The sequence below is a fragment of the Danio rerio genome, chromosome 14, assembly GCF_049306965.1.
Source record: "Danio rerio strain Tuebingen ecotype United States chromosome 14, GRCz12tu, whole genome shotgun sequence".
Classification (NCBI taxonomy): Eukaryota; Metazoa; Chordata; class Actinopteri; order Cypriniformes; family Danionidae; genus Danio; species Danio rerio.
Genome location: NC_133189.1, coordinates 16618721 through 16636357, shown reverse-complemented (window position 1 = coordinate 16636357; position 17637 = coordinate 16618721). Strand labels below are relative to the sequence as shown.

The 17637-nt window shown below is 43.6% G+C and overlaps 1 protein-coding gene across 4 annotated transcripts in view; it reads right to left on the bottom strand.

Moving 5' to 3' along the window:
- Positions 1-17637, bottom strand: part of nlgn3a (neuroligin 3a) — a 310046-nt gene that overhangs the window by 175384 nt on the left and 117025 nt on the right.

Sequence of the window (17637 nt, the reverse complement as noted above, 5' to 3'; positions counted from 1 at the left end):
AGTAGCTTCTGAACCGAACCTCCCAATGCGTGGATTTTAACAATCAAATCCACTTATAGTGCTTCCGTTCCCCTCCTCGGGGAACGAAGGGTTACTTTAGTAACCTCCAACGTTTCTTTTCTGTCAGCCACGATATTTCATAATAAAATTAGAGGTCCCGCCTATGAGCCTAAACCATTCTGAGTGTAAGAAAATGGGCCAACTGAATAAACGAATGGAATACATTCAATGAAAAAAAAAAAAAATTCTCAGAAATAAATGTACAAAAGCTGTCAAATGGGTGGAACCTTTTCTAAATATATGCATTTGTAACTAACTGCTCCACTTTTTAACCTTACAGGCACACTTTTCTACTTTTATGTAATAATATCTACATATAATAATGTATAATATGTACCTAAATAATTATCGTTGATAAAAGTGTTTTAGGTATTAGAGCATATTTGGCAACACCCACTTTGTAAATGACCCCAATAAAGGTGCAGCATGTAAGTTTGACACCCAGTGGTTGAATTAGGTAGTGCACTCCTAGTTCAAAACATACAAAAGCAGGTTGCCTGATTGAGAACACCAACAGGAGCATGTCTGACTATTTCTATTTCTAGTACGACTTCTATTTCTTGCAGAAACAAAAAAAAAAAAAAAAAAGTAAATGGCAATAATAACCTCAGGTAAACCTCAGGAGCTTTATTTAGTTTTAAATGCTAATAATGTGAGTTTGAATGCCATTTTACCTGACATTATTGCCATACTATTGAAAGCAGCAGCAAATAGTTTACCTCAGATATTAAAATTAAAATTAACCATTTGAAATTAAACTTTAGAACTGGTACTCTGTGCAAGCCAACAGATATCAGTGATTTAGCATGTACATTTAATAATGTTAAGAGGTTTAATATGTATTAATTGTGCAGTGATTACACTATTCTGTGCTTCGAAATGGTTGTAATTAAATTATAAACATGTTAAATCTAGTGCAAACAGTCCAGTTGCTTATCTCTGCAAATCCCATCACGTAGCGTGTTTTTAGGACACATGGTTACAATATAACCTGCTCACTTAATGTTTACATTTGTAATATTTACCCTTTTTGCTAATTCATAATGTGGAACTCTAAATCTGGGTTTCATTTTGGAGGTTGTAACTGTCTACTAAAGGTTGCATTTTCATTTTTTTGGATACATGCTTTGAGAGCCGAATGAATCAACTACACAGTTTTCCAGCAAGGCAACCCGGTATACTGAAATATAATTGGCTAAAGTGGCATTGGGTGTATTAAAGAGACCAAAACAAAGACATACACTCCAGCACATAATACAAGCAGAATATCTGAAAATTTTAATATGTGAATACCAAAGCAGAATATGTGACTTTAGCATTGTTTTTTTTAGATAAACAAGAATGTTCATTTACCATGTTTCTTTAATATCTGCAAACATATTATTTTTAGAATAGTCAAACACTTACACATAGCACCTTTAAAGCTGTCTAAATGCCCTGTTTATATAATTGTTTGCCTACCCTTATGAAAAATATGTTTATTTAGGTGTACTGTTAGTGTACTTCTAAATGTACTTTTTAATTCTCAGAAAAGTAACTAAAATCCAAATTTCAGTTTAATTTTGTTTATTGGCCTACTGCATTCTTTGACTTATATTTGTAGTTATTATAATTTTTTTTTTTTTTTGATTTAGTAACATTGAATTTTTTTCATATTATATTACATACTCTCCCAGACCAATGTCAGAGAGGGCGTAAGCCTTAAGGCAAGTCCAAGTCTGAGCTGTCTGAACAAAATATAACTTGCATTAATACATTTTAAAACTGTTAGTGACCTTGTTTACTTTCAAGACACACATCAGTAAAGTGTTTCTCTGTTTAATATAAATGCTGCTTACAGTAAATATTATAATACTAAAAAAATACTAGTTAATTAACACGCTAACAAAATCCTTGTAGGAACCCTTGCGATATAACTCTAGAAAACTACCAGTTAATTAAAAATACACACCATTTGTGTAGTAAAAGTATCTTTCACTGTCTACAGTGGGGCCGTTGTGACTAAAGATGTGGTCACCAATTTCGATTCTGGAGGGCCAGTGCCCTTGCAGTTTACCTGCAACTTGCCTTAACACACCTGCCTAGAAGTTTAAAGTGTACCTAGAAAGATTTTGGTGACCACAGGGCTAAAGAGCCAGATTTGTGATACAGAAGTTTAAATCCTGGCTCTAGCAAGGATTTGGAGGGATAGTGTGACGCTCACTAATATGTGTTTACTTGGATGGGTTAAATGCAGAGATCTGCATTTCCAGATGATCAGTTTGTGTCTGACTCACATGCTCTCAAGATAAAACATCGGCCTATCACTATTATCTGTGTGTGTTTTAACATCTGACTTGTCCCCAGTGGTGTAAAGTAACTAATTACAAATACTCAAATTACAGTATTTGAGTAGTTTTTCTCAGGAATTGTAATTTACTTTTGAAAACATGTACTTTTACTTTCCCTGGAGTACATTTTCAGTGCTGTATCTGTACTTTTATTTCAATACTTTTCTTCAACCTGCAGACACTACTTTATTTTTTTTTTCTTGTCTATCACTCCTGTGATTTCTGTCCAATCAAAGGTAAATTGCATCATAATGAACAACATCAACACATGGGTGCTTTTTAATTGCAGCAAACTGGAAGCATTGTCCAAGCAATGTCCAAGAATATGCTAAAAATCTTTACACACATTGACCCAGAGACTGTTTAGATGCATGTCACTGATGAGAAGATGACTGATGTTTGCTGTATGATGACCGAAATGGTCTTAAACACCCAGCAGACACAAGACGTCAACATGACGTCAGATTGACGTTACATCCCAACGTCATGGGGACGTTGCATTTTGTTTGGAAATGAAATTCGGGTTGACGTCAGAACTCAACGTCAGACCAATGTCAGTGTCCTAAAACCTACCAAATATTAACATATAATGATGTCACAGCTTGACATTATGTGGCTGTTACCCCAATGACATCTATTAGAAGTTGAATTTTGGTTGCTATACCTGATGAATAAATGTCTGACTTTAATATGACATTAGTTTAAGAAGTTGGCTTGGCGTTGGATTTTAGTCACTTTCTAACAACCTAAAATCAACCAAATATCATTGTCATTGGACGTCATTTTTAGACATCAAAATAACATTGTCCTGAGACCTGGCTAGACATTGAATTTTGGTCACCTGACATCACAACCTAAATCTAACCTGATATTATCGTCTTATGATGTTGTGTGCCTGCTGGGCAATAACTTAATGCACTACAGAATGTTATGTTTACACACACATGCAGAATTTACATGTAAATGTATTAGCATTTAACAGCGAAATACTCACTCCTCATTACCCTTGAGTACTTTTGAAAGGTCTACTTTTTACTCATACTTTGAGTAATATTTACTACAGATACTTTTACTCTACTTCCACTACATTTTTAGGAAAGTAATGATACTTTTACTTAAGAATGATTTTTCAGTATTTCTTCAACCACTGCTTGTCTTTTTATTTCCTCTGAGTATTAAACATTTATTTTAAATGTCTTTCTTTTTACTGTCTTTTTGCACACAGCCTTCGTTAAAAGCTGTGGGAGTGGAGCAAGGATTATTAAGTGTAGTATATATAGCATATACTGTACTATATGACTTTTCAACCACCATCTAAAAATAAGTTAATATACTTTTAAAATTTAACAATTTAATATGTATTGTTAATCAATATTTAATATATTTTATATTTCAATATTCTGTATGCAGTATGAAGAGGTTATTTGCTATGTCTGCAATTTTTTTTTCATTAAAGTATAATGAACGTACAACAGTCAAAATTATGCCTAAACAGCAATTTGTTTGTTAGTAAACATTATTTTCCCCACTCATGCCTAAATGATGTCAATACAAAGAAAGCTAATCAATAAAAATTTTAGAATAAAATTGATTAATTATTTGAACCAAATAAAATCAGGTGCTTGTATTAACAAAAAAAAAAAAAAAAACAGTAAAAATCTAGACTTGATGTCAACTTTAAAAGGTTAAGGAGGCTATAATCCTAGATAAAGGACATGCAAAAATTTACACCAAGGCTTTAACCGCCCAGAGGACTTTTATATCACAGGCCTTTTTACAAGTGCTGGATAAATAGAGCTGCGCATCATGTGCTGTCTTTGCCTCTAGTCAGGGTGGCAATAACCAAGAGTGACTGCAAAGTGTGCTTATGAAAAAGAACTGATGCCACAAATCAGTGATTACAATAAGATAAACAAAATAGTTTATGGGATTCTTCTAAAGAATGCTATTGCAGACATACTTGGTTTACCTTCTGTTTTTGGATTGCCTCTTCAAATGCAAAGAACCAGCAATTCATCAAAACAAAAACAGCTACTAACTTAAAAAAAAAAAAATAACCAGCTGTTTATAAAAAGACAGACAAACAGCATTTGAAAGCCATTGTGCTCTGAAAAAGAAGATCAACTGGGCCACTGAGCAGTGTGGGATTACAATGAAAACTTCCTGGATAAGCTGTGTCTTGCATTTCAAGTCAAACTGAATGAAGCGCCATTGGCAAGATGCTGCTCAATCCAGGCCTATGGGCTGCCACACATTTAAAAGAAGCTCTTCCATATCAAGCAGAGGGGACATCCGCTTCTCTTGTGCCTTTCTTTCTTAACTTCCGCCCACCCCTTTTTCCATTTATGCTTTTGCTGCCATGCAACTTTTCCAGCCTGTGGCTACATACTAACCCTCACACATTTCCAGCCTTGGAAGTTTTGAGCAATCTAAAGGGGATTGTTATGCCATTCTACTGTCTGTCATTGCCCAGTTGAATCCAAGTTCAAATTCCAACACAGCATTTTCATAATGCTGGCAGATTGCTAGAATTTTACATCTTTCTCATGAAGAAAAAAACAAATAAACAAACAAACATGTTTTACGGTTTGATCCCAACAAATCCCCTACTCTGAGACATAAAAAACCTGATAGATACACATACTGTCCCAAATTTTAATGCCTACAAAAAAGTCTCTTGAAGCAAGGTCTGAGGCTCAACAGAAAAGTGGTTATTTTTAATTGTCCAAGCAAAAATGAACAGTTTTGCCATTTCTGGTGTTGTAATGTATGTTAACAAACTCCTCCTGGAGATTTAATCATAGCAATGCCATATTTGGTCACTGTAATCTAAAGGGGTCTGCAATGTTAATTTAAAAAGGTCTAGAGTTTTATTCTTTCTTGAGTGTGTTTCTGGTGGCCTGAAAAAATTGAATGTTTCACCAAGAAACAGAAAGTCATTATAACTGCAATACTCAATCTGCCTCAAAAATAAGTGTCCAGACTTGAAAAAAATCTACTTGCCAATATTCAACTATGATCATAGCACCACTGGCTGTCAACAGGAAATGTCATGTTTTACATTTTATCAAAACTCTTACATATTTATTTAGATGAACACCAGGTTTGGTCAGCAGCTTACAGCTTTAATCAATAAATAAGTTACAAGTTTACAGAAATAACTCCTTGCAATTTTCATCATGTATGCATGTTTTATATGAAATGTGAAGCCACCATCAGAATGGTATGTTAATAGAAACATCTAATCTCCCATTCCCTTTAAGAGTTAGTTGTGTCACGCCAAAGAGCATTTGTTATTAACATGGCGCACTTTGTATATGGAAAAACGTTCGAGGTTACTAAAGTAACCCTTCGTTCCCCGAGGAGGGGAACGGAAGCACTATAAGTGGATTTGATTGTTAAAATCCACGTATGGGGAGGTTCGGTTCAGAAGCTACTCGTCTGAAAGAGTATTGAACGGGCCAATTAAGAATGAATTGGCAGCGCAAGCCTGCGCAGGTGAGCGACATAAGCAATCAACTGAGTATATAAGCTCACCTGGCGCCAGCAGACGCTATCCTTTTTAAGCTGAAGAGACTTTTAACAGCTAAGGGACAGTCATTATGGCGACGGAGTATAGTGCTTCCGTTCCCCTCCTCGGGGAACGAAGGGTTACTTTAGTAACCTCGAACGTTCCCCTTCGGGGGGAACTTCAGCACTATAAGTGGATTTGATTGTTAAAATCCACGTATGGGAGCCCATTGAAAGCGCCATAATGACTGCACCTTACCAACACCCACCATGAGAGAGCGGTCAGGCAAGCGTGACGCACCCAGATCACGAGAGGCGTGGTCCTCCAACGTGCCCATGGCCCTAACTTATCCTACTTCAAAAGAAATTTTACAGAATAGGTATCTTTTTTGGGAGTCGCTAGCGTCTAGATAATTCTAGGAATACACGACAGTACGTTGGGAAGCGTGCCATCCCAGTAGGGAGGACGCTGCGGAGACCATCCGCACCCAATAGGGGGAAACAAATGGAATTACATATGGACTAACCCTGAAAAGGGGGAGTGCGCATAAGAAGGTGGTTAGCAGATAGGGAAAGCACGGGTCCGCCCAGGGGGGGAACTTAACCGTGGCGGAAAAGCATATGGGGATCACCAGCGTGGATCGGCCATAGCAGGCACCTATACCCAAAACGCGGGCTGACCAGCGGGCAGACCTACTACGTAATGGGCCAGCAAGTGACTCCTCCGCTGAGTCAGTGCTGGGGGCCTCGGAGGAATCTGCAGGGCTCATCGAATGGGGAACTTTACTGACAGACAGGAGGGTGCACATCTCTCCTTGTTAGGGAAAAAAAGGCACCGCAAGCGTGTACAACACCTACCGAGTTGTTTCCTCAATCACCAAAGGTACCTAACACCCTTGAGGAAACCGGCTCCACTCGCAGATTATAAAATCTTGCAATGTGTTGGGTGTCGCCCAGCCCGCAGCTTTACAAATGTCTGTTAAAGAAGCGCCACGCGCACACGCCCAAGAGGATGCAACGCTCCGAGTGGAGTGCGCATGCACTCCTGGAGGGCGCGGCTGGCCTCTGCTCAAATAAGCACATGAATGGCCTCCACAATCCAGTGGGATAAACGTAGTTTAGACACGGCACTTCCCTGCTGCCGTCCGCCATAACAGACAAAGAGCTGCTCAGAAGATCTAAAGTTCTGAGTACGGTCCACATAAATGCGCAGAGCGCGAACTGGACAAGTAAGGACAGGGCTGGGTCTGCCTCCTCCGGGGGCAGCGCTTGCAGGGTTACTACCTGATCTCTAAAAGGAGTGGTAGGAACTTTGGGCACATAACCCGGGCGGGGTCTCAGAATAACGTGAGAAAATCCCGGCCCGAATTCCAGGCACGAGTCACTGACCGAAAATGTCTCCAGGTCCCCGACCCTCTTAATGGAGGCCAACGCGACCAGCAGAGCTGTCTTCAGGGACAGAAATCTTAAAGATACTGTATCGAGTGGCTCGAAGGGATCAAATCGCAGGCTCGTGAGAACGAGGGCGAGATCCCAAGAGGGCGTGAGAGGGGGGCGAGTTGGATTAATTCGCCTAGCGCCTCTGAGGAACCGGATGATGAGGTTATGCTTTCCCACAGTGCCGCCAGCCACCGCGTCATGGTGAGCGGAGATGGCAGCAACGTAAACCTTGAGAGTGGAGGGCGACAGCCTGCTGTCCAGCTTCTCTAAGGAAAGAGAGCACAACACTGATCTGGCAAGATCGGGGGTCTTCTCTGCGAGAGACACACCACTCAGTGAATAGACTCCACTTCAGGGCGTAGGCGCGCCTCGTGGAGGGGGCTCTAGCCTGAGTGATGGTATCAACCACCGCGGGCGGCAGGTTACCTAAGTCTTCCTCGCGTCTATGGACCACACGTGGAAGCTCCAGAGATCGGGACGAGGGTGCCAGATGGTGCCTTGTCCCTGAGAAAGTAGGTCCTCTCTCAAAGGGATCTGCCAAGGGAGGGCCGTCGCGAGGAGGGAGAGCTCTGATATCCAGGTTCGGTTGGGCCAGAGGGGCGCAACTAGCAAAACCTGCTCCTCGTCCTGCCTGACCTTGCACATTAACTGCGCGATCAGGCTCACTGGGGGAAACGCATACTTGCGTACGCCCCGAGGCCAGCTGTGGGCCAGTGCATCCTTGCCGAGAGAGCCCTCGGTCAGGGAATAAAACAACTGGCAATGAGCGTTCTCGGGGGAAGCAAACAGATCGATCTGGGCCTCCCCGAATCGCGCCCATATCAGCTGGACAGACTCGGGGTGGAGTCTCCATTCTCCAGAGTGAATCTGCTGCCGTGAGAGCACATTGGCTGCACGGTTGAGCATACCTGGGATGTGAATGGCGCGCAGCGACTTCAGCCGCGGGTGACTCCAGAGGAGCAGACGGCGGGCGAGCTGAGACATGCGGCGAGAGCGCATACCCCCCATGCGGTTGATATACGCCGCCGCCGCCGTACTGTCCGTCCTGACCAGCACGTGTTGCTGCCCCAGCGCCGGAGAAAAACGGCGGAGAGCAAGGAACACTGCCAACAGCTCTAGGCGATTGATGTGCCAATGCAGCTGGGCACCTACCCACAGGCCCGCAGCTGCATGCCCGCGACACACGGCTCCCCAGCCTGTGCTGGAAGCATCTGTCGATTAACAACATGACTGGACGCCTGTCCCAGAGGCACACCGGCCTGCAGGAACGAGGGGTCGTTCCAGGGGCTGAGGGTGCGGCGACACAGCGCAGTAACAGAGACTCGGTGTGTGCCCGCATGCCATGCGCGTCTCGGAACTCGATCTTGAAGCCAGTGCTGAAGTGGTCTCATATGGAGCAATCCGAGCGGCGTGACGGCCGCAGCGGAAGCCATATGCCCCAGGAGCCTCTGAAAATATTTCAGTGGGACCACTAACTTACTGTCGAGCTCCCTCAGACAGTTCAGCAGCAGGCGAGCGCACTCTCCGGAGAGGCGCGCTACCATGGTGACCGAGTCCAGCTCCATCCCGAAAAAAGAGATCCTCTGCACCGGGGCGAGTTTGCTCTTTTCCCAGTTGACCTGCAACCCCAATAGGCAGAGATGCCGGAGCACCTCGTTTCTGTGCGCAGTCAATTGCTCCCGAGAGTGGGCTAAAATCAGCCAGTCGTCGAGATAATTGAGTACGCGGATGCCCGCAAGCCGCAGAGGCGCTAGGGCTCCCTCCGCGAGTTTGGTGAAGACCCGCGGAGACAGAGAGAGCCCGAAGGGGAGGACCTTGTACTGCCATGCTCGACCTTCGAACGCAAACCGCAGAAACTGACGGTGGCGTGGAAGAATGGAGACATGAAAATACGCGTCCTTTAGGTCTATGGCTGCAAACCAATCCTGAGGACGAACGCATCGGAGGATGCGCCTCTGCGTAAGCATTCTGAACGACAGCTTGTGAAGGCAGCGATTCAAAACTAGCAGATCTAGGATTGGCCGTGACCCACCGCTCTTTTTGGGTACGATGAAGTACGGGCTGTAAAACCCGCTCTCCATCTCGGCTGAAGGTACCGGCTCGATTGCACCCTTCGCCAGGAGGGCAGCAATCTCCTCTCGCAAGACAGGGGCGGACAGGGGATTGACCCTGGTGAAATACACGCCCTTAAACCTGGGAGGCCGTTTGGAGAACTGAAGTTCGTAGCCGAGTCTGATCGTGCGTATGAGCCACCGCGAAGGGCTGGCCCGCGCTAACCAGGCAGGCAGAGCCCTCGCTAATGACGTCATCGCAGCAATCGTTGACGTACCCGCGGAGGGGCAGCGAGGAGCGGGTGTGCTGATCCGGGGAGCGCGAGGGTCCCACAGAAGAGCTGGAGGAGAGCGTTTCGCTCTGGCTCCGCACCCTGACTCCTGAGAGGGGGCTTGGGGGCTGGGAGAAGGGAGACCGTCCCCCCAGCGCCCGAGAGCCGCTGGCGGAGCATGCAAGCCCTGCGAGCTGAGAGGCAGGGCGTCCCAGACTGGCGGGGCTTGAGCTGTCACATCCGGGGAAGGGAGAAAATGCTCTTTGATCGAAACTTTGGTGGCACTGAAAAGTACCGTTGGATTTTGGGCCCTGCCCTCCAGCGGGGAAAGAGCAAGTCTCCTCTTCTCCGGATGGCCTGTCTCAGGGACGCTTCGCGGTCCGTTTACCGGACTTAGCGGCGCCCTGGGCAGGAGGGGCTACCGGCTTTCGGCGTGCTCGACGCGCTCGCTTTGCCGGAGGCGGAGGCGGGGGCATCGGCCGTTGGTGGGCCCCCTTGGCGAGGAACAGCGGAGGTGGATGGCTCGGCCGGGGATGGAGCGGGCTTACGGCCCCGCCGATAGATGACAGCGAGGAACAGCGGAGGTGGATGGCTCGGCCGGGGATGGAGCGGGCTTACGGCCCCGCCGATAGATGACTTTTGCCCATCGCATCCGACTGTCTCAGGGACGCTTCGCGGTCCGTTTACCGGACTTAGCGGCGCCCTGGGCAGGAGGGACTACCGGCTTTCGGCGTGCTCGACGCGCTCGCTTCGCCGGAGGCGGAGGCGGGGGCATCGGCCGTTGGTGGGCGCCCTCGGCGAGGAACAGCGGAGGTGGATGGCTCGGCCGGGGATGGAGCGGGCTTACGGCCACGCCGATAGATGACTTTGCCCATCGCATCCGACTGCTCGCTCACCGCCTTGAACTCCTGGGTGAATTCACCGACGGTGTCGCCGTACAGGCCAGCCTGGGATATGGGCGCGTCAAGAAAGCAAACTTTGTCGACATCGCGCATATCTGCCAGGTTTAGCCAGAGGTGGCGTTCCTGGACCACAAGTGTGGACATCGTCCTCCCCAGTGCGCAGGTGGCGGACTTAGTGGTCCGGAGAGCATAGTCGGTCGCCGTACGCAGCTCGTGTAACAAGCCTGGGTTAGACCCACCCTCGTGCAGCTCAGCCAGCGCCTGCGCTTGGTAGCGCTGGTAGGTGGCCATCGCATGCAAGGCGGAAGCTGCCTGGCCCGCAGCCTTGTAAGCTCTAGCTCCGAGGGAGGCAGAAAACTTACAGACTTTGGACGGGAGACGGGGTGGACCACGCAAAGCGGGGGCGCCACACGGACAAAAATCGACCGCAATGGCGCGCTCCATCTGCGGGATCGCCTCATACCCCCTGGCAGCTCCACCATCCAGGGTGGTGAGGGCGGAGGCGGACGCAGCGCGGGCAGAGAAAGGTGCCCTCCAGGACTGCGTGAGCCTACTGTGCACTTCCGGGAAGAAGGGGACGAGAGGCTTCGAAGGCTTCGCCTTCTGATCCTCTACGTAACACCCATCTAGTCAGTCCGGCCGCGGGGCTGGGGGATAAACCATCTCCAACCCGACGGCCGAAGCAGCCCGAGAAAGCACGGCCAACATGTCCGCTTCAGGATCCGTTTTGACGGCGCTCGCTTGCCCAGAGGGGGCGAGCGGGTCCGGATCATCGTCGGACAATGAAAGCCCGCCCACCGATGCCGCGGAGGACATCTGATCTCCGGTGTCAGCGAGCGTGAGAGCTACCATCTGATTAGACGGATCACTCTCAGTACCCGAAGCTTGGATGGAGCGCTTGGAGGAGCGAGAGGTCCGCGAGCCCGTGGGCGGCGGATTGTCTCTCGCTGAAGCCCTCAGATCTGCCCGAGCGCCCGCTGCAGAGCATTAGGCAACTGGGGTGGCTCGCTCTCTTACGAAAGCTAACCGCGATCTCAACTGCGCAACGGTCATGGCATCGCAGTGACGACATGAACCGCCCCCGAGCACCACATTAACATGCTGGACCCCCAAACATGTAATGCAGTGATCGTGTCCATCATCCGGAGCCAGGAAACCCCCGCAACCAGAAACGCACAGTCGGAGCGCCATCCTGAAAAGGACGTGCTGCACGACTGTGTCGCTCTTTTAGGATTCGCAACAATACGCACCGCTCTTGGAGGACCGGACCCAAAGGGACGCCAGGCAAGGGAGATGCCCAGCTCGACCGTCTGCCGCTGCGTGGACTCGCTCTGGACCGGGATGAAATCGTTCTCTCGAAATGGCTGTAGATCAGCAGGAGGAACCCTCATAAGCTCGATCAGAAAAGGCTCTGAAGCGAAAAGGATAGCGTCTGCTGGCGCCAGGTGAGCTTATATACTCAGTTGATTGCTTATGTCGCTCACCTGCGCAGGCTTGCGCTGCCAATTCATTCTTAATTGGCCCGTTCAATACTCTTTCAGACGAGTAGCTTCTGAACCGAACCTCCCCATACGTGGATTTTAACAATCAAATCCACTTATAGTGCTGAAGTTCCCCCCGAAGGGGAACTGAATACGTTACTAGAGAAAAAAACAGTTATACAGACCATTTGTATCGCAAGAATGAGAGAATGAGCCTCCTCATTCTTTACTTTCACTTTCACTCTCGTGGATAAGGAAACGCATTGTACCACAGACATCCATTAGCTTATACAAAATTTACTTCGTTTGTTAAGCGTAAAGATTTGTTTCAAAACTATTTCTAAATTCAGTTCTAATTTCCAGCAAATGAATAAATGAATAACAGTAATTAAGTGGGGTCAATATTTCCAAATACACATGCTATGCCCCATATGGTCTAAAACCTTACAGGTGGGCAAATCTAAGCTTGTTTTTAATAAAACAAATATATATATGCATATATTAAATATTACTACTACTAATAATAACATTATACAAAACCAAACTGTCATGAATAAACTGAAAAAGATCCCGAGATGAAGAATGCTTGAACGTTTTTTTTTTATATTTATGTAGTCTAGAAAAAAAAAAATCTTATTATTCCTTTATTTCTTCTTCTTTTGTAAAGATATTTGTGTATTGCTGTACATCCTGTTTGTTTTATGCAATGTTTAAGTGAGGCGCACAACTAATGCACTTTGTGCAGGACAAACAACAATTGCGCCACGCCTTGCACCGCATTACGCCGGATGTTTGATAGGGCCCATTGTTATTTTGTGTTTGCCTTTTAAAAACCACCGAACTAATTTAAATAAGGCAAGATTTATTTTAAAGATTTTTGTACTGACAATTATTAAACAAAGTCTCAGGGCTCTATTTTGACGGTGCGTGCGCAAAACGCAAAGCGCAGGTCGCAAACGCTTTCAGGGCATGTCAGAATCCATATTTGCTAATTTAAGGATGGGAAAATCTGCTTTGTGCTGTGGCGCATGGTCTAAAAGGGTTGAGTTTATTTTCTTAATGAGTTATAGGTGTGTTTTGAGAATAAACTAATCAGAGTCTCATCTTTCATTCCCTTTAAGAGCCGCAGCTGTGTCGCGCCATAAGCATTTGCTATTTACATAACGTAAAGTAAGTGTAGGTGGAAAAACTGAGCATTTCACAAGCAAACAGTTAACAGTTAACAGCTTTTTTTAACAGAAAACAGTTAAACAGAGCATATATCGCTCAAGGATGAGAGATAAAAAATTTACTTTCACTTTCGCTCTCGAGGATAGGGAAGTCTTTACGCGCAGACATCAATTAGCCTATAAATAACTAATTTCGTTTGTTAAGCGCAAATATTTGTTTCAAAAATATTTCTAAATTCAGTTCTAATTTCCAGCAAACTAATAAATGAACAATAATTACGAAGTGTGCTCAAAAACCTGAGTTATATCCTAAAGCCCCTGCTGTGCCCCATATGGTCTAAAACCTGCAGGTGGGCAAATCTAAGCTTATTTTTAATAAAACAAATATAAATATGGATATAATAAATAATACTGCTAATAATAATAACATTATACAAAAGCAAATTGTTATGAATGAACTGAAAAAGCCTCCTGACATAAAGAGGGCATAAAAGCAGTGTTTTTTCATATTTATGTATAGGCTAGAAAATAATATATTTTGTAATATTTTAATTGTTTATATTTCTATCCTATATATATATAGTTGATTTACTAGTGCTAGCATATCTGAAGGACATCACTGGACCCCTGCTGGACCCCCTGCAGTTTGCCTATAGAGCAAACCGGTCTGTGGATGATGCAGTCATCATGGGACTGCATTTTACCCTACATCATCTGGACACACCAAGAAACTAAGCAACGATTCTATTTGTGGACTTCAGTTCTGCCTTTAACACCATCAGCCCATCACTGATCGAGTAGAAACTGACCCAGCTCTCTGTTCCTAGCTCTGTCTGTCAATGGATCACTAGCTTTCTGACAGATAGACAACAGCTAGTCAGAATGGGCAAAATCACATCCGACAGCCGCACCATTAGCACTGGTGCCCCCCAGGGATGTGTTCTCTCCCCACTGCTCTTTTCCCTGTACACCAATGATTGCACTGCAAAAGACCCCTCCACCAATCTCCTGAAGTTTGCAGATGACACTACTGTTATCGCCTCATCCAAACGGTGATGAGTCTGCATACAGACAGGAGGTGGAGCAGCTGGCGTTATGGTGCAGATACAACAATCTGGAGCTGAACACGCTCAAAACAGTTGAGATGATAGTGAACTTAAGGAGAAACCCCCCTGCACTCCCCCCATTCACCTTCATGAACAGCACTGTGGCTGCAGTAGAGTCATTCAGGTTCCTGGGCACCACCAGCTCTCAGGGTCTGAAGTGGGACATTCATATAGACTCTGGGCCTATCATACACCTGGCGCAATGTGGCGCAATGTGGCACAAAGCGCGACACAATAGTTATTTGCTAGTTTCAGCTTGGCGCAAGAGTCATTTTAAGGTGTTGCGCCATGCTGTTTAAATAGCAAATGCATTTGCGCTCATATATGCACCCATAGGCATTCTGGTCTAAAAAGGAAGGTGTTCTGAGGCGCATTACTGGCGCTTTGCTATTTTGAGAAACTATAATAGATTTTTTAATAGACCAGAACAAACCCGGTCTAAAGTCCAGTGCAGAGTTGCGCCTCGCTTACACACTGCTTAATACACACAAGATGAAGAGCAATATGCAAATATCTTTACATATGAAAAAAAAAATTAAATATTAGGGAAATATAGGATATAATAAGGATATATATAGGATATAAATATAAAGGATTAAAACATTACAAAACATTTTGTAGCCTACATAAATATGAAAAACCACTGCTTTTATGTCTTCTTCATCTTAGGAGGCTTTTTCATTTCATTCAATTTGCTTTTGTATAATGTTATCATTCAATTAAATTCAATTCAGCTTTATTTGTATAGCGCTTTTACAATGTAGATTGTGTCAAAGCAGCTTTACATAAATGGTCATTATTACAGTATTATTTATTATATTTATATTTATATTTGTTTTATTAAAAACAAGCTTAGATTTGCCCACCTGCAGGTTTTAGACCATATGGGGCACAGCTTGTGTATTAGGATATAACTCAGTAGTTTGAACACACTTCGTTATTATTGTTGATTTATTCGTTTGCTGGACATTAGAACTGATATTAGAAATAGTCATGAAACCAATCTTTGCGCTTAACAAACAAAATGAATTATTTATAGGCTAATTGATGTCTATGCGCACAAGGTTTCTCTATCCACGAGAGTGAAAGTGAAAGTTATTAATTTATCTCTCATGTGGCATAGCGCAATGCAACTGGCTCTTAAAGGGAATGGGAGATTAGATTCTGATTGGTTTATTCTCAAAACACACCTATAACTCATTAAGAAAATAAACTCAACCCTTTTAGACCATGCACCACCGCGCAAAGCGGATTTGACTAACTGCATCTCCTTTTAATGTTTATTGCATTTTTTTCATATTTATTTTGTGTTGTCACTTTATTTACACAGGAAGCTTATGTAGCCAAAACAAATTCCTTGTGTGTATGAAGCACACTTGGCATTATTCAATAGGAAATTCATTTGTTGGGTGCGTGCCAGTGAGAAACATGGCACAATCTCTAATCAATAATAAAGAATTATATATATATATATATATATATATATATATATATATATATATATATATATATATATATATATATATATATATACACACACCATTAAATATATTTTAAACAAAATTTATGGATGCAAAGTCAACTCCTGATGCAACATATGCAAATTCTTTGTTTTCTTCAAGCAGTTAACAAAACCAGCAGTATTTTCTCTTAATTTTTTAAAAGCATGTATAACACCATTTTGTGTAGACAAATGTGACTGGAATGCACATGACATCAATCATTGCATTTGCTCCCTATTTAATATCATACCAAAAAAAAAAAAAAAAAATATATATATATATATATATATATATATATATATATATATATATATATATATATATATATATATATATATATATATATATATATATATATATATATATTCACTTTCTACCTACAATGCCTTGAACAGCTTAGCTCCTAAGTATTTGATGAAGTTCCCGATGTATTATAGCCCATGCTCAATTAATTCTGGACAATTGATTATTCCTAGAATATATATATTCTAAACTCTGGAATAGCCTTCCTAGCACAGTTCGGGAAGCAGACACACTCTGTCAGTTTAAAACTAGATTAAAGACACATCTTTTTGCATTAGCATACACATAAAACACAAATGCTTTTAAAATCCAAATCCTCTAAAGGATTGATAGTTAGCATAGCTCCTCTACGATGCACATCCAGTATTCTCCAGACTGCAACTCTTCGCCAATTGGTGAAGCTTGTTCCTCCCTGCTGTCGCCACTGGCTTGCATGGTTTGGGAGTTGCACATCAATGGATTTGCTCTTCAGTGTTTGGACTTTTATGTGTGAAAATTAACCCACACTGAACTGAACTAAACTGAACTTAAACTCTGAAAACTGGACGGACACTGTTTCAATTTACTATAATCTTCTATGTAAAGCTGCTTTGACACAATCTACATTGTAAAAGCACTATAGAAATAACGATGATAATGACATCAATATTACAGGCTGCCAACTCATAAGAAGCAACATTTATTTTTGAGCTTTATCCCTGTAGTTATGGTGCCTTGCCTTGTTTGGTCCTCGAACATTTTTTTAGCATAGATTGTTTGTTGTTTGCCTTGCCTTTGAACTGTATTTTGATGTCAGACTGTTTGCTGACCTGACAATTGCCTGCCCACATTTTGCTTTTGGAATGGCCTTATTACCAGATGCCATTCTGTTTACCTGTCTTTTACTCTTCAGTTCAATAAAAGATGCAAATGGATCCAAATATCTGTCTCTTCACAATAAAGACTTTGCCACACAGTGCAGCTCTCATGCAGATCTATCCTGAACACATCACACAGGCATCGCAACTGGCTGTGCATCAACAGCAGCTAGCACGAGAAGCTCGTCAAAGCCAGGTAACAGATCTATGTGACACCTCCAGCAGCTAGTCCTTTATTATCTTCTGCACCCCAAAGATCACAACCGAGCGCAAAAGCTTCCCTGTAAAAAATAATACTGTTTAAAACCTTGTGGAAACTGACAAAATGTTGATATACTGATAAATATTAAATATTTTCTCAACATATTACCTCACAATTATTAGTATATTTAGCTTGTACTTCTTCAATTACTTTACTTGGCTTGTACAAGTTTAAAACAAGTTGACTTGTTTTTTATCTTTGGATTGAGTGGCCTAAGATTATCAGCCAGAGTTGCCAGATGCCTTGACACTGCCAGAACCACCAAACCCATTTCCTGAATCCCCTGAATCTTGGGTACCAGATCCCCCTGAATCCCCTGAACTGCAGGCGCCAGATCCTCTAAAATCCCCTGAACGGCGGGCACCAGATCGTCCCGAATCCCAGGCATGACA